The sequence below is a fragment of the Zootermopsis nevadensis genome, unplaced genomic scaffold, assembly GCF_977971745.1.
Source record: "Zootermopsis nevadensis isolate Lab colony 2312 unplaced genomic scaffold, Znev_1.0 Znev_ptg000029l, whole genome shotgun sequence".
In the NCBI taxonomy this organism is placed as follows: domain Eukaryota; kingdom Metazoa; phylum Arthropoda; class Insecta; order Blattodea; family Termopsidae; genus Zootermopsis; species Zootermopsis nevadensis.
In genome coordinates, this window is record NW_028259161.1 from 4,842,968 (window position 1) to 4,867,734 (window position 24,767).

The 24,767-nt window shown below is 40.1% G+C and overlaps 1 protein-coding gene across 6 annotated transcripts in view; it reads left to right on the forward strand.

Moving 5' to 3' along the window:
• The window catches only part of LOC110835779 (uncharacterized), a 347,536-nt gene that overhangs the window by 248,158 nt on the left and 74,611 nt on the right, over positions 1-24,767 (forward strand). The window lies entirely within an intron of this gene.

Here is a 24,767-nt window from a genome sequence, read left to right on the forward strand (position 1 = left end):
CGATGAACAGAAGTTGAAGTTTCGTGCGGCTGTGTGTATTTCTGGAACAGAAAAAGACTCCGTAAACGGCGTACACAATTTCTTTGGGCGATTTATGCTCTTATTGTGTCCATTTCCAAGTAAAATTGCACGATATTCACAAGAAGAAACGAAGTTATTCCATGGAGCAGGTTCCTTCTTGTGAAGCTAATAGTCGCTTAGGTAGTTAAGAAATTCCCTCTGTTTTCTGCAACCAGACGGTTCGTTAACATGTTCACAAAATTCCACACTGGCCCTTATTCTAAGTCAGAGGGATCCAGTACACCCTGTGCCCTTCAGATCCATTTCTATATTATCATCGTATCAAGGGTTACCAAGTGATTTCTTCTCTTCGGTTTTCCAATAAATAGTTTGTTCGCGTTGCAGGCGAAAGTACCTTCGATAAGCCACGACCGCTTCTTCCCCCATCATTTGCAATTCTTCGTTCAGTCATCTTTCCATCAGTCTCAAATTTACCTTTCTGGTTAAAACGAATAAATAATCGGGTGCCGTATTGTGAGACAGTTCAATATAGTTTATAACCTCATGGTATTGTACCATACAAGTCGTCTGACAGTAATCTTTATTTATAAGTCTGTCTCCTGGGTTTTAGCGCCATATAGTCTGGCAGAAGTTCACCGTCGTTTCAGAGGTCCTTGTTGCCTCCATCAACATTGGTAAACTTCTACCAGACTACACGGTGCTACACCTCACCGCCTGGGAAACCTGAAATCATATTTATTTATAAGGTTCCAAATATTAAAATTTGTTTTTGTTTTTGTAAAATATATTTTAAGATTAGACCATTTCTTTCCTGCGTGAAGCACAGTTATCTCTGTGTTTTACAAAGTCCCAAATTATATGCACTTGTGTGGGAGTGGAATTATACCTGAATGCATTCTTAACCCAGGCATTAGAGAAAGAACCCGGGTATCCATTGTATTCGAGGGTGGTTCGCCCCAGAGCAGGTCTGGACAAGATTGCAAAGACAGAAGTCCCTTCCTTTGCCATGAAACGAAAGTGGTCGTCCTGTCCCTTGACTAATCACTATACCTGCCCCTCGTCCAGTGAGTAATGACAGATTTTCGCCTGTGGTAATGGGACTGGTGTGTGAAGCTGACCAGTTTGTGTCAAGGTGAAGACAGGATGGAGGAGACAGTGAGTCTAGCGTCGCGACATAAATATCCTCATGCTGTTAACAGTTATTTTTAGGTATAATCTTACACACAGTCTGCTTTCTGACAAAATGCATCAGATAATCCGATTACGAGAGATAATAGTATTGTTATCAATACCAGTAACACATGTCGGATCTTTTGACGTTTAGTTGATGTCGATGAATAATAAAATGGTTTAAATACGTAGATCCTACTTGATGAAGGCTACTTTGTGTTTGTGAAGCATGTTCCTAGCTTATAGGACCCAGTTTTCGCCTATAAGACACTGCAGTATAATAACCTAGAATCTAGTACATATAGAGCATTACTTAGTTCGGTTGTTTCTCTCCCATTTTTCATATTTATCAAGCAGAAAGTTTTCTTTATGTTTCACCATCAGGCATATAGGGTGCCTGAAAATTATGCTCCATGCAATCCAGAGTTCGGCACAACTAAGCTATCATATCTCTCTCTCTGTCACACACGAGTTTTGTCGCCCGTGGGTTTATCATTGTTTCTTCGTCTAGCTGTCCAAATTCTCTTCATTTTAAATCCTTCTTTATTTGTCTCCACTCATGTATTTCACAATCGTTAACAGCATATTATATTGATTTTCATTCAGATCTGTCTTCTTCTTCTTCTACTGTCCATCTGCTTTTTTCTTGTCGCATCCTTCACCTCATTATCGACCATCCTCTTGAACCTGCTCTTTTATCAGTTCGACATATCACACTGTTTCTTGATATATTTCTGCTTTTCTTATTCTTCCTTGCGTCTGTTTTATCAGTTTAAAATCGTTTGTGTCCTCCTTGTACTTTCTTTTGCCCCCCCCCCCCCCCCCCCCCCCGATGCTTTGCACCAAGCTTAACCATTCCTCCTCTCTTTCGTCGGATGTTTTTATCTCCTGTAGCTTCTCTTCCGTCGACGCCAACTTCGTGAGTTTGTCAGGGTTCTCCAAAAGGCTGCGGAAGGGGCCGAATGCGTACTTCCAGAATAAAAATTCCGGACTTTAAGCTGTATCACTTTTCTCCATGAGGTTTCCTCGTCAGAATGCCCGTGTGACTTGTCTCTTTCCTTCCACTCCAAGAACGAGTCTCAAACCCAGAGAAGTTCCGGGCACTCTTCAACAGTACTAAAGCGGAAGGAGCGTGAAGCTGGTCACTGCCATAGTACCACGGTGCATGATATAATGGTATTCTGTATTCATGTTTACACATTCTTATCTCTGCCAGATTACAAGCTAACGTTACTGAGATTTATCTTTCCTCAACCTTTGTAGACCAAAGAAGGAATAGTGGCCTTCCGGCAGGTTACGGCTGACTTTCTTCGTCGTAATACATACTTTTACACTTTATTTTGATAACACATGACCTCTACAGTTGACGAATGGCGTTGGAATCGACGATTAATGACGTTCTTTCCACTACTAAAAAGCTTTAAAGTTACAAATTTTTCTCAACCTTCAGTTATTTGTTGTAATTTTGGTCACATCTGTTAGACTATCAGAAATGATTGTCGGTTAGCTGCGAAATTAAAATTTTTGTCCGGTATTCCCAGTCGAACCAGGGATCGTGTTATTATTATTATTATTAATTATTATTATTATTATTATTATTATTAAGTGTTCTGTCTTACGACAGGTCCATTGCTCTGCCCAAAAAGAGCTCTCCAGTTGTCCCTATTCTCGGCTTCTCGCTTTAATTTCCTAAAAGAATTCTCCTGCCTGATACCTTCTCCCGAGACAGTCCTCGCCCGGAGATCCGAATGGAGGACTACAGTGGAAAAATTAGTGATCCAACCTTGGCTTTCATGGGTACTGGCAATGAAAGCGATTACGCAAAGCAACTGTCTGTTGCCACAGTGATGCGTTTCCAGCATTATTACTTGCCGTAGTTTGTTTTCACTTGGTCATGTCCGTGACATTATGGACACCGATGATGAAACGCATGTCAGCTGAGTAGCCACGGACAACTTTCGCTTTGTATAAAAAGTACCACCTTTCTGACCCCTTGTTCGATTATTGTCAGTGAGTTTGAAGAGGCATTTATTTATTTAAAGGATATCTGTGTAAACTTCTGTCTCTAAAGCGTCAGTCAGAGGAAAGTATAGCCAGCGTCATTCTTCGGCCAGTTTACTCCAACGGAAAGAGACCAGATTCCCCACGTGGCAAGAGGAACCCTTCCGAGTATCATTCGGTACTTGGAACTTAATTTTGGAGCAAGTATTCATAAGATCAAATTAATGTTGTAAATGGATTGTGGTGTTTACAAGATGGTCGTTTGTTCATTACTTTTGTTTTGCAAATTGCATTTAACACTTATTTCCACTAAGTTGCTCTTAATTCGAATTAAGACGATGTGTCTTGTCATTTATGTACATTACCGATCATTCGTCTGTGTGTGTGTGTGAGAGAGAGAGGGGGGGTTGTTCCACAAACTTCTCCCTGTCTCTGACACAAACTTCAAGGTTGTGGCCCCAAGCTGAGCCCACTCAATCCAATCCGTATGACCATAGCCCATTTCCCTACAGTTCGTTTTTCTTTTACGTTCTCAGTCATGTCTTGGTGTTTGCTCCAAATTTCCTGTTTGCACGAGACATTTGTTCTTGGCTTTCCTTATCTGTGCGTCATCTGTTTTAACTCTGTTCTGTTAATACGATTTTTACAGTTTGGTGAAGGTTAAGTTTTTCTTCTTGCTTATCAGACCACCAAATTATGCAGACGTGTAGAGAACTGGAGGTATGAAGATGGCTGCCTTCTGGGTTGTAGCGCCATGTAGTCTAGTCTCTTCGCCCTGGTGAACGTCTCCACTATCGATGCGGAATTTTACAGAGAGTTAGAGTTACAGCCCCAGTTTTAACATTTCACAAGTTCAAATAAACATAGGGACGTCTGATTACTGCTTCAAAACTGTTTTTGAAAATTCTCTCCGACAACAGATCTTTTGCTCAGCGAGAAGGGGCTGGCATTTGTAACTGTACACCTCGTGTTAGTCTATTGAGGTCAGGGTCTTCTTCTTTCCTTTGGGAGGAGCTGCAATTTGGGTTGGTACACCAGCTGTCTGGGTACACATTTCCCATGCTGTTGAATGTAATATAGACGTACACATCATCTCTCCTTCACCATAATGATATCAACTTATTCCTAATTACTTGATATTTTTTTTTAATATTCAATATGATGGTTGAAACGGGCCATTTTATTTCAGTGTGCTTTTATACTCTCATGCTTGTCGAAGATTCGTCAAACGAAGTAGTGAACAAACAATGACGAAGTGTAAAAATTGTTGTATTTCTATCTACCGAATCCTGTACATCAACTGTTAATTTATAAAATACAATATTCTCAGGTTGAAATTTTTCATGTACCTGGCTGGTGTTACACAGGAAGGAAAAAGTGGATGTATCAATTATTTATCTGACCTATTGATCCCGCTCGGACTTGTGAGAATTTCATCACGCCACGTATTAATATTTTATGTCAGGAGGCATGCATCCTATAATAGTATTGCTTTAAATGTATTCTAGCAGCAGCGCACAAAGATTTGTCTAGAGATTAGATTTCCCATTACCATCTATTGAGTCAGTTAAATGATGTATTAAAACTGAGTTCCGCGTTTTAAAACATCAGTCGCATCGCATCTGCGTCATATACCTGTGATTGTTTAGAAATGTGGGGGTGAACTTTAAATTGGGACCTGGATTCTATGCAGGGGCAGGAAATTTTCAGTAGCTATCACTTTCAAGCCGACTATGGGTCGACCTGTTCTAACCAGTGACAAGCACAGTCTCTTTCCGCTGGGGTAAAGGGGACGGAGGTTCAAGCTGATTAGTCGGCCGACCAAATGCGCGATTGTAGAATCTGTGGAGATATGTTTAGCCGTTTTTCTACGTAAGTCGGCGGTGCCATGCAGTGGCGTGTTTTTCGTACCGAGTTTTCCTATGTTCGGAGCTTGTTGCGATGGAAACATGCCTTGTCGCATTGTTATTTATCTTTTTTGAATATAATCTGTTCTGCCCTGTAGACGTAAGATTTGCCTTGTTAAATATGCGACAAAGGAATGGCGTTTTCTTGGAATACTTTAGAAATTAATGAACTTTCATGTCATACGCTTTTTCTAAATACGAAAAACCATCTTATAACACATTTTCAGAACCTAAAGTATTAAACATGAAGTAGGAACACTGGACAAAAGAAACTGGAGTGAAAAAACTTAGTACTTTCAACTCGCTCAAACGCTATCAGATTTATCAAAAACGACGTATGGCACAAAACTGTACCTGCACATAATGTAACATATTTATTTGCCTTCAGAAATCAATAATTCTGTTCCCTATCAGTTTTTAGATTCTTGTCCACAACTTCATACTTAACGAAATTAACACGCGCCGATCAATGTGCTCTTGTGTTCTGCTCGAACGCTGAGATCGCGGGTTCGAACTACTCTTGGGGCATAGATGTATGCCTGTGTAAGCGATGGGCTGATTTCCCCTCCTGGGAATCTTGACAATGTCTCACAATTCGTGTTTAGGACAAAGTATTCTAAACTCCGTTTAATATTCTCAAGCTGATAAACACACTTTACTGATAGTACCCACATGTAAGCATCCTGAATGACAGAACGAACTCGTGTTATCAGGACCTCACAACTTACAGCTCTTTCAAAATCGGCCTTTTTATTTTACTTTAAGGATTACAATGCTTTCTCTAAGAGAATATAAACTTTATAACGGGCCACATTGTTCACGAACTGAACAGCTGCGTAGACCAGAATTAATCTTTTCGTTAGCCAAAAGGTACTCTGTAGTAGCGTCTTTGACCTGGTCTTATGAATTTTTCCACTTGGAACCATAACTACACCCCCTTCTATATATACTGGAAGGTACGTCTCGAAAACAACTGTGGCATAGTTTGGTAGGAATCTATGCAGAGAGCGAATCGTTTATACTACGATGTGTGCTATGAATTATGGAAAAAGTTTTTCCAGGCCCGTATACTGTTCATATTCTAATGCCGAATTTTGAGATTGAATGGAATTTTACCTTAGATTCGTTAGCAGACACATACATGAACATAGGCATTGCTTCATTTGCAGGTACTAGGCTTAAGCAAGCATAAGTCTAGTTCTGTTATCGAAGTACTGACGTGAGATTGGTTGATAAGTGAAGGGTTTAGTGGTTTGCTTTGCTTGGAACACATTTTCGTGCTTTTATGCTGTAAGCCCTGAAGTTCGAGCTGCGATGTCCATAGACTAAGCTGAAATCTCCGCCACCCTGTCGTTCCATACTTGTGCAAGCTACGACAATGCAACAATACTGCAGTGCAAGTAGACCCAAGCTGACAAATCTCTCTCCGCCTTGTTGAATGGAGGGGAACAACACAAATAGCAACCCTGCAACGAATATGCGAACACAGAATAAAAGATCCAACATCTATGAAAGAGACTCTGCTCGATTCTCATCTGAACCTTTTTGAAACGTTACACAGCAAATGAGGGGACAGCCTGTGTTCCGTATTGTGTGGGAGATTCCATTCAGAGAACCCTGCGTGTGTATGCGTTTGTGCAGCCAAGGAGCGCGTTCGTCCTCTGAGCTGCAACTTTCTCAGTTAGATTCTTTATTTACGTACTCAAGTAACTTTTTTGATTACTTGTTCATTTTGATATTTATTTATACGTTTGGACTAAACACATATTTTTGTCTCGTTACGAGAATGCAGGACAAACAATCATAAGATGAAGTTAGTTAATAATTGTCATCCTTCGTCTCGTCTTACGCTCAGTGACCTGTTGGAACTGGTTCGGTGGGACATAAGTTAGCTGTGTAGGCCCTCTGTAGAAATTCTTATCTAATTGGTTGTAGAGGAGAATCTGGAATAGAATGCTTGAGTTGGTTGGCAGATGAATTTTTTTTCCCCCCCACTTTGATTTGTAGTTTTGCATGGATTCAGTGATTGGTAGTGTTAATTCCAAACGACTATAGCCTATTGTTTTCCTCATGTATTTCACTTATGCTGCTTGCATGTCGTTTGCATATAGTTCAAGAGCATCTCTTCCGTAAGTCAGCATTGTAAAGTCCAATTCTCGTACGTTATTGGGTGCTAAATGCTTCGTATATTACTCCCATTGCTGTATTGCAATTTATAGTGTTTCCCTGTTGTAAGTACAGGTTTTTCTGTGACAGAAGTCTTTCCTTTGACAAGCCATTATTTTAGTCTTCACGTTATGAATTTCCATGTTGAAGTCACTACCTGTGTTTTGTAAGTTGCATACTGAGCGCGGATAACCAATACGTTACTCCAAAGTGTGATAAATTTCGAATAACCTAGTCGAGTGCGTTAGTAACATGTCAGAATCACCGTGACGAATAGAATGTCTGCCACCTTTCAGTTCAGATTACTTTGTCTTGGCGTCTTTTATCTGAGTGGGAGTCTAACATTACCACATTTCTGAAGTACAGGAACCTGATGTGATGTGTAGAACTTGATGTTTGTTGTTATCCTTACCATTACGCGCAGAAGAGAATTGGAGACAATAACAAACATCAAGATCCATAAACCGAGTTTCGTATGAACGTGGAACTTTGTATCTCCCTGAGAGAAGAACATAATATAGGCTAAATAGATGTGTCAGAGAACAGGGTGTTGATTACAGTGCATTACTTGGATTCAAGATACAGGAAATGACAAGAGTCTGGAAAGGGCTTCATAATGGGGATCTTTATATTTTATATTCTTCGCGATATATTATTAGGGTGGTCAGGTCAAGGGGGATGCGAGGGGTACGAAGCTTGATAGAGGTGTGAAATACAATAACATTTTGGTTGGAAATCCAGAAGGGAAGAGACCACCTAGCTGACCTATGCTTAGATAGGATAATATTAAAAGGAATCTTAAACAAATGAGGAGTGTGAATATTGACAGGATTTATGTGACTCATGACTGGGTCCAGTGATAGGCTCTTGAAGGTTACGGCAATTAACCTTTCATAAAAGCCGGGCAATATCTTGACTACCTGAGAACTAACTGTTCGTTTCTCAAGGAGTAGTCCATTGAGTCGACATGATTTCCCAAACGAAGCTGTTTGTGTTTTGATGATTCACAGGTTCGTTATTTAAGTTATTTAGGAGCGCATGAGAAAAACACATTTTGGGCAAATCCTAACTCGTAAATCTCTCCTCCAGGATCGCTTTTGTATAACCACATGCTTCATCCTAACGGTATGATGTGTAGGTTATTTTAGCCAGTGGTTTTCAACCTGGGGTACGCGTACCCCCGAGGGTACGCGAAGTCATCTTAAGGGTTACGTGAAATTTTAAAAAAATATATTATTTTATGATGAACACTGAATAATCAGTAATGTAATTTATTTAATTTATTTTAGATGTAGATTATATACTATGTATAACTTGAATTATACGCCAATAACTTTGGGGGTACAAAGTTGAAGAGAAATTATATCTGGGGGTACGCGAACAAAAAAGGTTGAATACCACTGGTTTTAGCAACTAGTCCAGTGTCCTTTGAAAATTCAATAGGAAGTCTCATTTATTGTATTATCTTACAGTTATTATTCTTATATAAATCGCTTCGCTGATTTTTTATCACCTGTAGTACAGAAGTAATGGAATATGTTTTGTATACACACTTCCTTTCACCACTGTTATACTATTTAAAATCATGGCACTATGTACGAAACGACTTTTTGTACATTTTCGACTTTCGAGATTGAACCGCGTCGAATGTCTTCCTGAAGGCTCCCAATATAAATTCACCGCGAAGACGACAGTTCCAGTGTTTGCCGAAACCTAAGGACAAGAAGAAATTGTTTATTTCCGTACAGCGGCCACTGCGATCGGCATATCACACACTTAATGGCGCAGTTTCGTCTTACAACACACTTATCTGGTTTTAACAACCACATTAACTAAAAGTTGTAATATCTGAAGTGTAGATGGTAAAATATTGACTGCCTGACCTTGCGCTGTACCCAGCTCTTGTGATACTGGGGGGAGATTACAGCCTAGCTGGGAGAACTTCACTGATTGATGAGACGGGGTCATCGACCCGTCTCTTTTCCTGGATACTTCCTTGTTATGCAGGAGAACAGACAATTCGGGGGAGCAAATGTAAATGTTTCGCGGCGTTATAGGTACATTTTGAGAAGTGGAAAGGCCTGTAGTCCGGATGAATAGCGATTTGCTGCACAGCTGATAATTAAAATGACCCTTGTTTGTCTGGTCTTACTATCAGACTATTCTCTGCTGTTGTCCGTTATGACATTACTTACTTACCGGAAGTGAGAATGATCTTTATTGAATGCTGTTATCATCTGTCGAGCATATTGATTACTACAATGATGATCGATTATATCGACTAGTTAGGCTTGTGTTCTTTGAACGTACGATGATGATTATTATTATTATATGTAAAGACGAGAAGGCAGAGTTGTGTTTGTGCTTACCTAAAGACCATACCATTGAGACAATTGGGGAGTAGAGGTATAGCTCCACGCATTTCCATCTTGGCACTGAATGGAGGTGAGTGATCAGTTTCACGCTGCAGCCGCTTTACCCTCGAGGAAGGAGCTCCTCATACCGTTTGCATAGGATGGTCCCAGACGCCCATCCCATAGCCAGTCAACGTTTATAATAACAACAGCAGCACAAGGTGCACTGCCTGGAATCTAATGTTGTGCAATTGAAAGGAAACTTTGCGTATTCTGTCCTTCCTTTGTTTGTTCTTTACCTCCACACGGCGGATGGTGTGATATTTCTGGATTCCTATGGCTGGAGGTGAACTTCATGTTATCCATGGTCAGATTTCCTACTCAATAAATTACTCGACTGGATAGGTAGCTAACCTTCCGTAACTGGAATAAAATTGTGATCATGAAACATGGAGGCAAATTGCCACAGAGATTCACACAGATAGACATGCCGCAGGAGGAATTCAAACCCATGGCCTCACGGTTGCCTGGTTCGCCAAGGCTACCGGGCAAGCTAGTTTGTAGGAAAATGTTTAGTAAACTCGACTGCCTGAAGATACAGAGTAAAACCACGAAAATGCTATCAGTGTATCCTGTTTCCTGGTCCAGAATTGAAACCGAGATCTCCCGAATATGAAAGGGTGCTTACCACTCGTCCTCATTGTTCTAGTCAAGATAAGTGTAAAACTGTCTTTATACTCCTAGTCCGATGGTGTTACTAAATCCACTGTCGACAGAATATGATATGGCACTACATTAAATGACTTTCTACTATACCATGCCGTGCAAGAATGTAAAAAATCTTCTTTTTTTCTGTTGACAGGTAACAGTTCAGGTTTATTTGATATGAATCTGTAATATATGGAGCTTTGGAATGACAGAGTCTTAATTGTCTTATCCATTGTGACTGGTCTTCAGAAGTTGCATTCCTCAGTTTTCCCATTTATTTCAGTTTGTAATTTGGAGACATAAACTGAAGCGGTCTTAGGACTTATCTGTTGAAACTTGTCACGCCTGACCTGCGTGGCACAGCGAAACCGAATCGAATTACCATAGCAACTGGCATCGACGTCAAATCATTTGTAACAACGAGTAACCGCCTTGAGTTACATCTGCAAGCCGTGTCCTTTCTGTAACAATACAGTGTGTAACTGTATCCTGCTTTATGATCGACAAGGTATAAAAAACACTTTTTTTATCGAGTTACACAGTTCTGTCCAGGTCAACGTTGTTCCTTGACAAAAGGTTCTGCCTGAATCCAAACGTCCAAGTAATTAATTCTTTCCTTCTTTGAAGAATATAATAATTACAATACTAATATTAAATAGTGAGGTTCTGGCAAATTGGTCAGACATAATAATTAAAAACAAGAAAGATACAGTTTGCTTACTGATATGTGTAGCAATACCATCGGATAGGAATGTTGTACAAAGGAAGCCTGAATATAAATCAAAATACAAAAAAATAAGTAAAGAAATTCAAGGAATGTGGAACATAAACTGTTTTGTACTTCCGGTAATCACTGGCGCTACAGAAATTGTAGCTAAAGGACTAAAAAATTATCTGCGAACAATACCAGGAAGGCATTCAGTAGATTCTCTATAAAAGCAGCCAAACTAAGAACATCGCTCATTGTAAGTGCTGCAGTCAGAAACTTGAAGCCTGAGTGGTGAGGCTCGCTGTTGGTTCAAGAAGAACAGTACTAGGAAAACCTATGAATAAAGAAGAGGGAAACAACAGATTACACCAGAAACATGCCATGCACCAAACCCGAGACAGATGAGGAACATGCTTATTGATTTTCTATGCCAGCTGACAGAAATATAGTGTAGAAAGAGGCAGAAAAGATATTACAATATCTGCTTGTCGAAATATAGTTCATGTGGAATGTGAAGGTGAAAGTGACACCACGATTTATTGGTGCAACTGGAAGCTTATCACCATCATTTGAAAATCGTTCGGAATATATCCCTGGTGTTCACTGTACGACGATCATTTTGGGAAGAGCACACGTCTTGAGGAAGATACTAACTTATCATTTTGTTGGTTTAATTCCAAATGATTTTTTTTTAAAGTTTCTATGTAACTAGCCGGAGGGCTGACCGAAGTTCGTACTGAGATATCCTGGGGAATGGTGAGAAAATAATAATACAATAACGATAATTTGAAGTGCTGTACACAAGTGACCGCGTGACGGGTCGATGATCGGGGTTAGAATTCCAGCAGCGACAGGCATTTTTCTCTTTTCCAGCATGTCAACAGCTCCAGGACCCACCTAGCTTTGTTTCTATTTAATCAGTACCAGCGACTTTTCCCAGAAGTAAACCTGCCGAAGCGTAGAACCGACCCCACTGTAGTGCCGAGTTAAAAAATGCGCTCCGTTCATCTCCTATAATGTTTCTTGTGGTGGAGCATACGATCAGGGGCAGTTTTATCTTTATATGTTAATCTTTTGTAACGTTAATAAGTCATTAAAGCTAAGCCCGTTTTAAATTGGTTTAAATAAATTATATAGCCTTACTGCTCATATTCTGTGACGCAAGGGCAAGACGTTATGCAGTCAAATGCATTTCGGAGAGTGGTCACTCTGGACGTAGATGACCGAGTCATTCAAATTATATCTCCATTAGTTCTCCATGTAGTCGTCTAACTAATAAAGAGTCAGCCTTAATATTTATGCGCCTGCGCACTCAAGGGTGAAATAACTTCATGCTACAAGAACTGCGCAATTAATATCAGTCATCTGCTTTCTTATTATTATGCAACATTACTTTTCATGTACAATTTATTTTATGCAATGTCTAGTAGCGGTCCTGATGGAATGTGCGCCGTTAATAACTTCTGAGTCAGTTGACAAGTGTAGTCGATAACGATCAGAATACTGTGATGGAAGAAACATGAATTCTACTGAATGTATGATTCTTAAGTTTATATGATGTTAGTATTTTGAAAATTTTTTTTGTTTTTCATAGGACAATTTTTGTGTAAAATATAACATTCTAACATCAGTCGCCCGGAATGTGTAGGGCTTAACAATTTGAACACGATAATGAACCTTCGGTTTTACTGAAATGAGGCCGGGGGGGGGGGGGGGGGGGTATGTCTTTGGTTAGCTGAGAGACTTGTATTCTCATGAAGGACTCTAATTAAACTCTTGAGTTACTGTAAATGGTCTGTATTCAGTCTGAACCGCAGATATTTGGTTCGAAGTCTGTGACTTTTCCTTGAGCGTCAGGCGATATTTAAAGTTTCCTGGGATGTTTCGAAAGCGTGATGCATTAGGTCGTTGCTTGACTCCGCATACTAATGACAGTTTTGTAATAATCCTTCGCTGTTGTGATCCCAGCTGAAAGTAATCTTCGCTCTCTTCAGAAAATTTGATTTGACTACTTGAAGCAGGCAATTTCAATGAGGGGTGCTGTACAGTCTCTCGTTGTACCGGGCTGATAGGGTAAACGTATTTCTTTATATTTCATCCTAAACAATTTTTTCTCCCTCTCTCTTTATCAAGCCTCTGTGTATAAAAGCCGGCAACATACATAGCACAGAATATTTGGCAACAGAGGCCAGCTGCTAAAATATCAAAAGATCCCAGAAGCTGGGGATTTTTTCTGGGATACAGTGTGCTCATTGGGATTGCAATGGGAAAAACGGGCTCATGGCCAATATCTAGACGATAAAAACAAATTCCCCATTCAGAAAAAAAATCCTATTGTAGGTTATGAACTCATTACCAGACTAGGGTGGGAAAGCTTATGACAAATTCCGTACTCACAAGCATTGTCATTAAAATAAGTAATGGAAAAAATAATCCTATTATAATTGGAAAGATGCATGTATGTTTGAAAATTTGCTTTACAGTTCTGAAAATTTTTTTTTTTGACTTTATAACAATCTTAAATGCTAAAGCCATAAGAAGCATGGTGTATTTAACTCAAGTCCCCATATTCATTAAGAAATCAATAAGTGGCTTAGCCAGATTGCTATGAGCAGTGATGCTTAAGCGTGCTTCAACGTTCAACATCAGATCGCCTAGGGAGTATATAACTGAGATTCATATTTACAAACTTTACTAGCTGACTGATGTTATGAATACGGATGTGGAGTGTTTTTTAGGCGTATTATTTAGAACATCTGTAAAGTGTCAAATAGTCTTTTTATCGAAGTACTCGTAAGAACGTAAATTGGTACCTTTTCAACACAGCATTCACCTTCACGTACGGAAAATAGCTAAATTTCCTTTGTCAGTTGTGTGTTACTATTATTATGGCATTTTGTTTGGATATTATACATTTGTCATTTGAAATTTAACTTATATGTGATTTAAAAATAACTATATTTCCACGACTGGCTGTCTCCGTCCTCGGGTAGGAAATAATCTATTGTGTGGGTCCTGTTAAAATAAAGCCCACTGATGAAAATATCTTTGTCTAACGGTCCCCAAGGAACAGTACCTGCTAACCTGAAGGTGGAGACAGAATCAGTCGCCAAAACCTAGCAAATTTTAGAATTAGTAACTTTTTAATGTTTATATTGGTGCAATTTCAAGTGATAACTACATGTTGTATGGAAATTCGGTTAGGGGACAAGAGGACAAATTTTAAAAGGACGGCGTGGAAAATGCACGTGGAATTGGATGCTTGGAGGAGATGTTCAAACCAAAGTTCATGAGAAACGTTCAGTTGGTTTAAAATGGACTACCATGGTGGACATATTTATGAACAAGATGTTATTGTAAGCCTGTCATTCCTTTTAAATGAGGAGAGTAGGCTAAAATGAAAAAAAAAACCCGAAGGCAACAGTTAGCCTTATGCGTTATTAAAGATGTTACCAGCAATGAGGGCCACACGCTGTTCCCTCACTTGTATTCGATCATGATGGTGCAGTAATGGACGTGACCTTGAGACACCTCTGGCTGTGCGCGGACAGTTCACTGCCCCGTGTTGCAGTGTAGGAGTCGGTCAAGTTAGCCGATTCTCTCCTCAGGGTCAGAATATGATAATTAACCACGTTTGTTTCAGGCAGTAACTAATCGACTGACAAATCGGACAGCCTGAAGAAAATAAACCTTTGCGAGACTTTGCATTAGACGGGAAAGTAATATTAAGACATGTTAGGAAATGTACGAGTAGCGTTACAAATCTGGCATATTGTCGAGAATATGACCCTCACGAATGATGTTAGTTGTTTCGGTTGCTGTGGATTCCCCAGGTAACAGAGGTAACGAAGGTAGCTAAAGGATTCCCCAACAGATACCTGCGCACGCAGATACGCATGCAGGTGTTTGTGCAAATTTCCCGTTATTTTTGTCAGACGCCAAACGATCTTTACATTAAAAATTAAATCCGTGGCGTAACAGCTCCAGAGAGCCAAAGCCGACTAGCTTGACTGCTGGCCTCACGTTCACATGCCTAAGCAGAGGTGAACGATCATCCAACCAGATATAGGATGACGTGTGGTGCTAGTTTCCATGACCAGATTACGCTATTCATTGTAGCTCCCCAATTTCCTCACAATACTGGGTTGGCACCGGTCCCATACACGGTCCAAAGCTCATGAGAAAATTTCTTCTCCCCCGATACTCGAACCAGAGCGCATTTCGTATCGCCGGTCCGAAGCACGATGCCTCAGACCGCGCGGCTACGGCGCGGGACACCGATCTTTACATATGTCGGCAAATTTTTGATGCAAATCCCCAGTATCAGTTTCCATGAAAAGCCTTTCAGCTCTTCTCGAGTTATCACATGCGGACAAACAGGACGATGACTCATTTTTACAAGTTCTAGTTGCGAAATCTCGTTAAGTCATCTTAAACCAGCGGAATATCAGGATGTGGTATGGATACGACTGGTTAGGGATCGGATCATGACAATTAACGCTAGCGTTAGATCAAATTAATGATTCTGAAATGCAAAAGTCTCACTAACTCTGCTTGGCATGCACAACCTTTGCTCGTAGCGTTCTTCGGCTGTCCCGCCCTGTATTAATGGACCTCTGGCAGGTGGTGCGCGGGAAGAAAATAATGCTCGTTCTTTTTTATCTGTCCTCTCGGCACAGCTGCTGTTACTAGCATCTGTCTTATCACCAGAAGAAGAAACTGCCTGAATTCGATTAAAGCCAGTGTCTATCATTATTACAGGCTGGGCCATAGCCCAGGCTGTTAGTCCTCGGCGTCTCAAGGCGGGGGTCTGTGTTCGCTTCCATGTCAGTCCGTGTGGGATTTACGGTGGACAAAGTTTTTCGGACTGTCGAAATGTCTCCGCCGTTGCTCATTGTTTACTCACATGTGTGGAAGATGGACAAATGGCCCATTAGAGGCCCAGTTTCACGAAGACATACTCTCATTATTACAACACAGAGAGCATAATAGAAATTTAAATATTCCCCGCTGTTTACGCTGTATACCGGTAGAGCGGTGTGTGGTAACACACTACTCTTTTTATAAAATAGTAGAATTTTAATTAATCACAGGTTAAGACTCCCTTGCGGTAATTTTTGAATAATTGTTAATGTACTGTGAAAAATGTATTGTTAAATACCAAGATAAGTAAGGAAGTGAATGACCGTTTCTGAGCCGGACGATTCAGGTCTTGCGTCATAAATGGAGAAGTGGGTCTCGGCTGTACAACGGTCGGAACGTGAAGCTACCTACACACCACCGTATAGTGCCGAGATTAATTGTCTTGAGATATGAGGTTTTCACGGAGTGTTCAAGATGAAGCAAATGGAGGTATCGTGTTCCTCCGAAAAGTTGGCAACCACCTACAAGATCACACTAGCGTCACAACCCAGAGGACCACTGTCGATAACATTAATAATGCATGGGGCGTGGTATTCCGTTTCCCTTGTAAAGTGATGCTCGGGGGCGTCTACATTTTCGTCTGTGATCATAATTATTCACCAGAAAATCTTATTTTGGCTCTCCATCATCCTGACTTCTCAGTCTAGCCCAATGGAGCTTACTTGGAAAATGCTGGCCAGTAGTCATTACTGAAGCGATGTGAACAGCTGTGTTAAGTTCTATTATTAAGAACCAGCGTACACACAGCCGTTCGAAGCATCGTACCTCCTAAGCTGTTACAAGAAGAAATGTGTGTCATCACTAAAATAAAAAGGTTCGGTTGTACCGGATAAAAGTGAGTCATAACCGTAATTAAGAACGAACCCTCCCAGTCAAAGCGAACCGCGTATGGCGACTCGAAGATTGGGATCGCGTATTCGACTTCCGCTCCCTGCATATCCCGGTACCTGGGTTAGGATGCCCCACCAAACGACTTTGCATTTCGTAATTTCATTTTAACATCAACTGAGTCGACTTGTGTGATATCAATATCAGCACGTTATTATAACCTTCAGGCTGGTCAGTGCGGAGCGTAGATGGAGGCAGCAAGGACCTCTGAAACGTTGGTAAACTTCTACCACACTACACTGCGGACAAACACAGAAGATAGCCAACCTCTGTCCCACTGCTACGACATCCAATACAAATCTCACAGGGGATAGCCTGTGATTAAACCCGGGACCCCAAGACTAGAAGCCGCCAGTCTTGTGTACCCTGTATCAGCACTTCATGTTTGTTCCTGTAATATAACTGCAGTGAAATTTACCTTAATTAATTATTCACTTGTAAACAAGACGTCCCCCGTCTGTACTACTACTCTTACTACTACTGCTGCTACTACCAGCGGCCTTTCCAGTAAATCACTTTCCGAATCCGAGGGCTTTGTGGTTAGTTGAGAGCAGAACAACTTTCCTGAAGAAGAGTTGTTAACCACATGCCTAACCACTGGACTAGAGGTCCGCCCGTATCTACCCGTGTCGGTTTACATGGTTACCCCACATCTGGGGGGCCTTTCCCTGCATCTGAAACCTGAGGATAAACTGTACTGCTCAAGGATATCTGAATCTCGGGTTTAATAATAACAATTCATTTTTCACGTTCGAAGCAGACACGGTGCCTGGAAACCATAAACAAGTAGCTATTTATCAGAAATATTAACAATCTCACAAGGTGTAAACGTTTTCTTAAAATATAAAAGGTGTCTGTAGTAACTCCCATTTAGAATAATAAATTGTGACGCTTTGTGCTTCGTTGTGCTGGTCCATATACTGTATTTGCAGTTGGGTTGAATTTAGACAGAGATTTAAATTCTTACACACGGTTAAAATAAAACAAAAGATGAAATAAGAAAAGAATTAAAGACAGATGCCATAAATAACACTTATTATTAGCGTTGTTATTGCTGAAGATGTAAAATAATAAGTACTGATGAACCATTTTTTCCTGTAAAGTAAAATAAATGTGCCCAGAGAATTAAACACTAGTGGAATGCATAGGAAATCTGCAGAGACCTGAGGCGTGCACTTATTTCGAAAGAGAACAGTATGGAACTGTTGCTTCATGCGAGAGGAAACCAATATGTGGCTAATTCACGCATGAATCTTGGTATAAGCCGAGTGGGGAGAGGTAACAGGTACAGATCTGGAGACTGCAAGATGTAACAGGAGGAGATGAATGATGACAATGAATAGACAAAATGAGATCTTTCGAGTTTTGAGATCCAGATTGGTACACATGCATGTATTCAACAAAGATGAAATGAAAATAGGGAATTATATTATCCATACTGTGCGAAGTTATTGATGAAGATAGGGTTGGGGAGGGGGGGAGAGAGAAAAGCTGCCCTGTTTTATGAAAACGGGGCACTGGCGTATTTCATTGCCGCAGGACAGCCACAGTTCTTCCAGTTCCTTCACCCCGTTTCAGCAAACAACAGACACACCTGTACCAACGTTTCGCTTTGTTAGCTGAAACACATTTTTTCGTGACTCTGCTGTCTTCCTACAATTTAGTGTTCACCCACGTGCTTGTCATGATGCTAATAGAGACAGTGATGATGAAAACTGATAAATATATCCGGACAGAACTACACGAGTCTTTACAAAGGCGCAATCAGCTTCACGGATTTTACAAGATATCATTATTATCAGTCAGTACTTTGGTTTCAGTTCTGCTGATCTGTACAGGCTTCTTTCTGTGTTTGATCTTCGAATATTTTTGTTTCCAACGGGACGATATCGTGACGCATTTCGTGTAAATATTTTGACCCAGTTTTCACTATAATCTAGTGTTTTTCGGTGCGTTAGCGACGATGCGAAACGCGTACTAAAACCACTCCGCTGGTATATATGAAACAACTTCAAATTTATGAACGACTTCCATTAAGTTCTGTTCTGAATAATACTATTCAGTTAATGACTTTGTACCATGGAATTCGTTACGTAGAGTGGCTTATTTTATGAAAGCCAGAGGTTCATCATCGTGCACACAGAAACCCGTCAGTGGATCCTATCATTATCCATTACAGTTCAGTCCACAACTTTATACCCAATTTCTCTAAGGTCTTTTTAATATTATTATTATTATTTTGTCCAGGTTTTGTGGCCATAATTACATTTTATGGGTTCTAATCTTATTCCACAATAAAAAAGTACTTTATAACTTGTTTACTTCGGTCAAAACATTAAGGATGAGATATATCCATCCAGCCACCTTCTTTGCCGCGAGGTTTTAAACTTGCATTCATTGTCTGTTCAAATTCTGGTTATTATGAATACTACATCGATGTGGAACGTGAAGTCGCTGGAAAGATTCCATTAAAGGACGAAGCGTGAAATTTATTATTCAGCGTTAAACAGTGGGCATTACTCAGGAAATATAAACGAATGAACCAGACTGGATTACTCTATGGAGATTTCCTTGCTGTCAATTCAGAACTATACCTTGGGCGTAACAACTTGAACAGTTTTCTGTACCGTCAGTTGCCGAGGAAACAGTTTTTACTGATAAACTCGTGCAACCTCATCTTGGTTCATCTTCTGATTTTGTAAGTTTCAAGCTTTTAGTGTCTTACGTAACATTTGCTTGATGCTTCGCTTGTGGGTGGGAGAAAGAGGAAAGTATTTTTTTTCAGACACGGTCAAGTATGAATACTTAGCAGGATTTGAGGCTTTCAACGAGTATGAGGATGGTTGTCTTCTTGGTTGTAGCACCGTGTAGTTGGATAAAGTTTATTTATTTAAGGTGATGATAGAGGCAGCAAGGACCTGTGAACCGTTGGTAAACTTCTACCAGACAGCAAGGCACTCCAACCCACAAGACAACCATCTTCAAGTAGGTCCATTTGGCCTGTTTGGAGGTACTATCAAATCATTTTCCTGGATTGATTACTTGATTCATATGTTATTAACGACAGTGTGTCAACTGCATAGATTTTAAGCGATCAATTAAATGACAAGACAGTTGTAAAATTTAAGCTGGAAGGGACCTTGAAGTAGGCAATCATGGCCTATTTGAAAACATAACTAACAGAAGAGGACGGTATAAATGTAGCGCTCCGCATTTATATTCGAGAGAACCCCTAATCGAATCTCGGCTGGAACGCGAAATACAGCATCACTTGCCGATTTGTTTTTTTTTATGACTGGTGGTAAGTTGCGTCAGTGCAGCCTAACAAACAAAAGTGAGTTCTCTTTTGTTTTATTGAATTCTTTTTATGAGGACATACGAAAGCCAATTGGATGGTTGCTTGACGTCATATAACATACGTACTACTGCGAAAGCAACCCACAAGTGCCATTGTTTTCCGCTTGGCATTTTAATACCTCAGTACGTGTAGCGTCTGTTTTAGCCGTTCCCGGCTACAATGATATTTCGTTATCGTCATATAGAGTATTCGTTTTTTCATCAATTTGTTTTCTGTTTTACTGGGGATACTGGGAACGACCCGTTTTTCAAGTGCCTGAGCACTGCGGGTCCCAACATTTTCGTTGGCTTCATCTATAGACATTCGGTAGGACTCCTTGGACGAGGGATCGGACCGTCGCAAGGCCTCTACCTGTATTATACACAGGACAGCACAACACAGAAAAACACAGACAGACATCCATAGCTTGAGTGGGATTCGAACTCACGGTCCCAGAGACCAAGCGGCACAAGGCCCACGCCTCAGACCGCGCGGCCACTGCAGACCCCGTTTTCTATTTTAGAAAGAAAAATTATATAACAAATGTTACTCGTTTTAAGTTGCGTACAGCTTGTAATTATACAAATTTCCACAGTCGCATGTTCTGTGAGTTCAAAAGAGTTCTCGCCGACATTCGTATTTGGCATGACCTTCGGAAGTGCATGTCTCAAGAACAGCCACTTTGTGAGGACACTATCAGCAGCAGGCGCACTGTTTCCCCTTCTCTCTATAGCCAGTCTGTGCTGTTCAGAAATGGCGTGCCTCTACACTTATAGGGATTCAGTGCTCTGTTATAGTGGATTTGTGTAAACCGATCGACTTAAATATAGTGAATGCACTATCTGTAACTGTGAACCCATTTGCACACAGGTTAAACTGCTGGGCTATAAAGATATAAAGGGAAAGTTCAGAATTTTTATAACTTCGTTGTCGAAGGACATTTTTATGGGCTGAACATGCAACTCATATGGAGAATACCAGAAATGCTTTTAGAATTTTTATTAAAAAATATTTCGGAGAGATTACTTGGAAGGATCAGATGTGCATTATATTCACACGTGTATATCGAATACAAACTGGGATGAACAGAAAGTATCACGGAAGCCATTTCGTAGAGGCGTGTCTAACATGTACAGTCACTTGTGTGCCTAATCAGAATACCATTACAGTGTGGAGACAGAGTGGGAATAAAGCTGTGGAATTTTACCTGATGTACTCTGCTTGTCCTCACAGTCAGAGACATCGATAAGGAAAGGTGGGTGAACCTTCACTGCACATGGTAGATCAAGACATTCCCACTCTCACGTGGAATCGAATCATGATCATTCAGACCTTACCCAATCATTGTACTGACAGAACTGTCCCGGTTCACCTCGAGGTTCTTTGGAGATTTTTATCTGTTCAGTCCTCAGTTTGGAAATACTACACCCATAAACCTTTAAATGGAGTAAACAATCTTTGGGTTACTGTAGATATCCATCTTACAGTTTCCATGCGACCTTATACCTCCTGCATATTAATCATAGGTGAAGCACAAGGGGGAAAATGTATCTGTAGTAAAGAAATGCAACCCCAGGGGTTGACCAGACAGTTTGGAAATTATTACCTGAGGCCGGGATGATTATCGGTTAGGATGTACCAGCCGTTGCCCTGGTGAATGTACTGAGATGAATTCAGTTTGTTTTGCGCGACACAAACGACACTCATTTCATTAATTTGTCGCCTTGTTAAATATATGTATTTCACACATGAAAATAATCTCGAATGAGTGAAATCGGAAAGAAAACACGTTTCCTTCTTGTACCTATCTTTCTCTGGGTGACTTCTTGTTCGTATCGGACAGAAAATAAAATAACCTTACCAGCCAACATCTCTATAGGTTCAAACGGTTCGCCATCGCTTCGTTATACCCATATCTAGGCAAGGTGTTCTGGAACCCATTTTAGTTTATACACCAATAACTTTGCAGACAAATCCAGCAGCAATGTCAATATTGAAATATTTTAATTATCACTGGTTTATTCTTTTTTGACTAGTTGGTCGTCGAATGGAAGTTATTGGTAGTGACGAGATAAAACCTCATAATAAAAATCCCAATTTAATATTTATTTTCGTCAACATTGAATCGCAGCTGCTGTTGTCTGCAGTGAATGGTTAGTCGCCATCTGGCGGACAGGCTCTTACCACAGTTCTATTACAAAGATCTAACTACAGACGCCAACACTGGCGAAAGAATAGATCACGCAGACTTCCCATTCAAGTTTACACGAGTGTTAATAAAATAACACAGGACATCGTACTTATTACCAAACCACAAAGCGATAATGGACATAATGCAATACTATAAAAAGTTTTCTCAACGTACTTGTCTTTATCTTATGCTGTATTTCAGAAAATAAATTACATAAGAGTCTGTGTATGTTTTATTACTTGAGGCATTGTCCTGTTGATGGACCGACTAAAAACTAATTACACAGTCAGTTCTGACTTCAGTGACGTGACTAGACACTGGCTCCCCCTCCTCCCCCCCCCCCCCCAATCGCCCTTCAACCGCCGATATCAAGAAACACAAGCCGGTTGGCTTTCATACAGAAATATATTACATAAATGTATCTATATTAAGTACGCAGTTATGTGCTTCACTTATATGTAGCCTTAGGCATATAACAGGTGTTAAATCTTGAATCTTCTTTCAGTGATACTTATTCTGGTTTAGATTTCGTAGAATCTTGTAACAAAAGATGTGCGTGTGTGTTCTGCACATTGTACAGGAAGGTGCCCTTAAGTAGTCTTCTTTTCTGTCTACAAACTTCTATTCTTCCAAACCCCACGGTCATAATTGGCACGATCTCTCAGACTGCGGAACGGATCACCTAATATGCAATAAGAGTCTTAAATTTTCGTCTTGAAAGGATGTGTCCAGTCTGCGGATGTGAAAACGTTTCCCTTTTTAAAAGATTACAAATGACCGACACGTAATTTTGTTCTGAATAATTCGACGCGCTGCATTTTAAAGTTAATATCATTATAAAGTATTTCAGAGGCATGAAAAGATGTAAAATGTAGTTCCTACCTCAAAGGAAACACGAAGTGTCTCCATTACAAAGATTCAGTTTGTTTCTTTGGTTTAAGGAAATAATGATTGCTTGCTCTGAGAATCGTATGAAACCCATAAATGCAATCCGTGGGTGAATTGCAAAGGAGTTACTTAATGTTAAATTAGGTGGTACACGCAGGAAACACTGTGCTTTAAATATGCCTATGACAATTCTAGTAAAACAGTGGTTCGCAAAACGTTTAAAGCTAGGCCTACGCAAAATTTGTTTGAGAGTGCGAAGGAAACGGTTACGTGAGAGTGGATTTCTTTCATTATCTCTTCATCATCTCGTTATCTCTTCGCTATCTTTCAATTAGCTCTTCGGCATCTTCATTATCTCTTAAAAATCTCATTGTGATCTATTGTTTATCCCGACATCATCATTTAATTATCTCCTCATAAAAGTTTCAAAATCGTGTCATTATCTCTTGATTATTTTTTCATCATATCATCAGTATGTCACTTTATCTTTTCATTTTCTTTATTATCTCTCCAATATCTCGCTATTTTTCATTATCTCTTTCCTACTTCCATATTACTTCACCTATATCGCTTCTTTTTTCTCATAATTCTCATCCTTAACTGAGCAAAAAAACCAAACCTGAACTAAAAAAACAGAATCTTCCCTAACCTAATCCAACCTAACCTAACCTAACCTAACCTAACCTAACCTAACCTAACCTAACCTAACCTAACCTATTCGAACTCAACAATTTTGAAATAAACTGAACTCTTCTTAACTAAGTTCCCCTGTAATGAATACATGTGAAACAAACTGAAAAACTTTTGTGAACTACGTAGGATTTTAAGTTTTCACAGCGGTGAGTACGAAGATGGCTATCTTCTGGATTGTAGCGTCGTGTAGTCTGGCAGAAGTTTACTAACGTTTCAGAGGTCCTTGCTGCCTCCATCATCGCCCTGATGATGGAGGCAGCAAGGCAGCAATCCAGAACACAGCTGTCTATAGTCAACTGTACTGTAATTACTGAGCTAAACGGTACAAAATTGCACTAAACTGAACTACATCGATCCAACCAAACGCACGCAATACAACACTGAAAAACCGAGACAGTCCTAAGTCTGTTGAAGTGGGAAGGGCGAGTGACGTTATCCGTCTTATGGAAAGATTTAATGTTTTATTGTCCTCACCGAAATGGTCACCAGTAGAGAAAGCCTGGTGACCGCTCTCAATTTTATAACCCTTATCTAAAAAAAATGCGTTGTTTTCCTGCGCATTACGTGTTACGAGAAGTTGTTGTTAGATGTCAACCTATCATAACGTGTTCGTTTATATACTTAGTTTTTTGTCATGTGTCGTCTCGCCGATAAAGTAATACTCATGTGCGGTTTTTTAAACGTTCTTAACTAACGGTTCGATGACATGTACATTTCTATCGCATGATCCCATGAAACTTACAGAACACAAGGTCGATTAATTGTACCGCCAAGAGGCAAAAGTTATACGTAGCAAGTGTAACATGCAAAA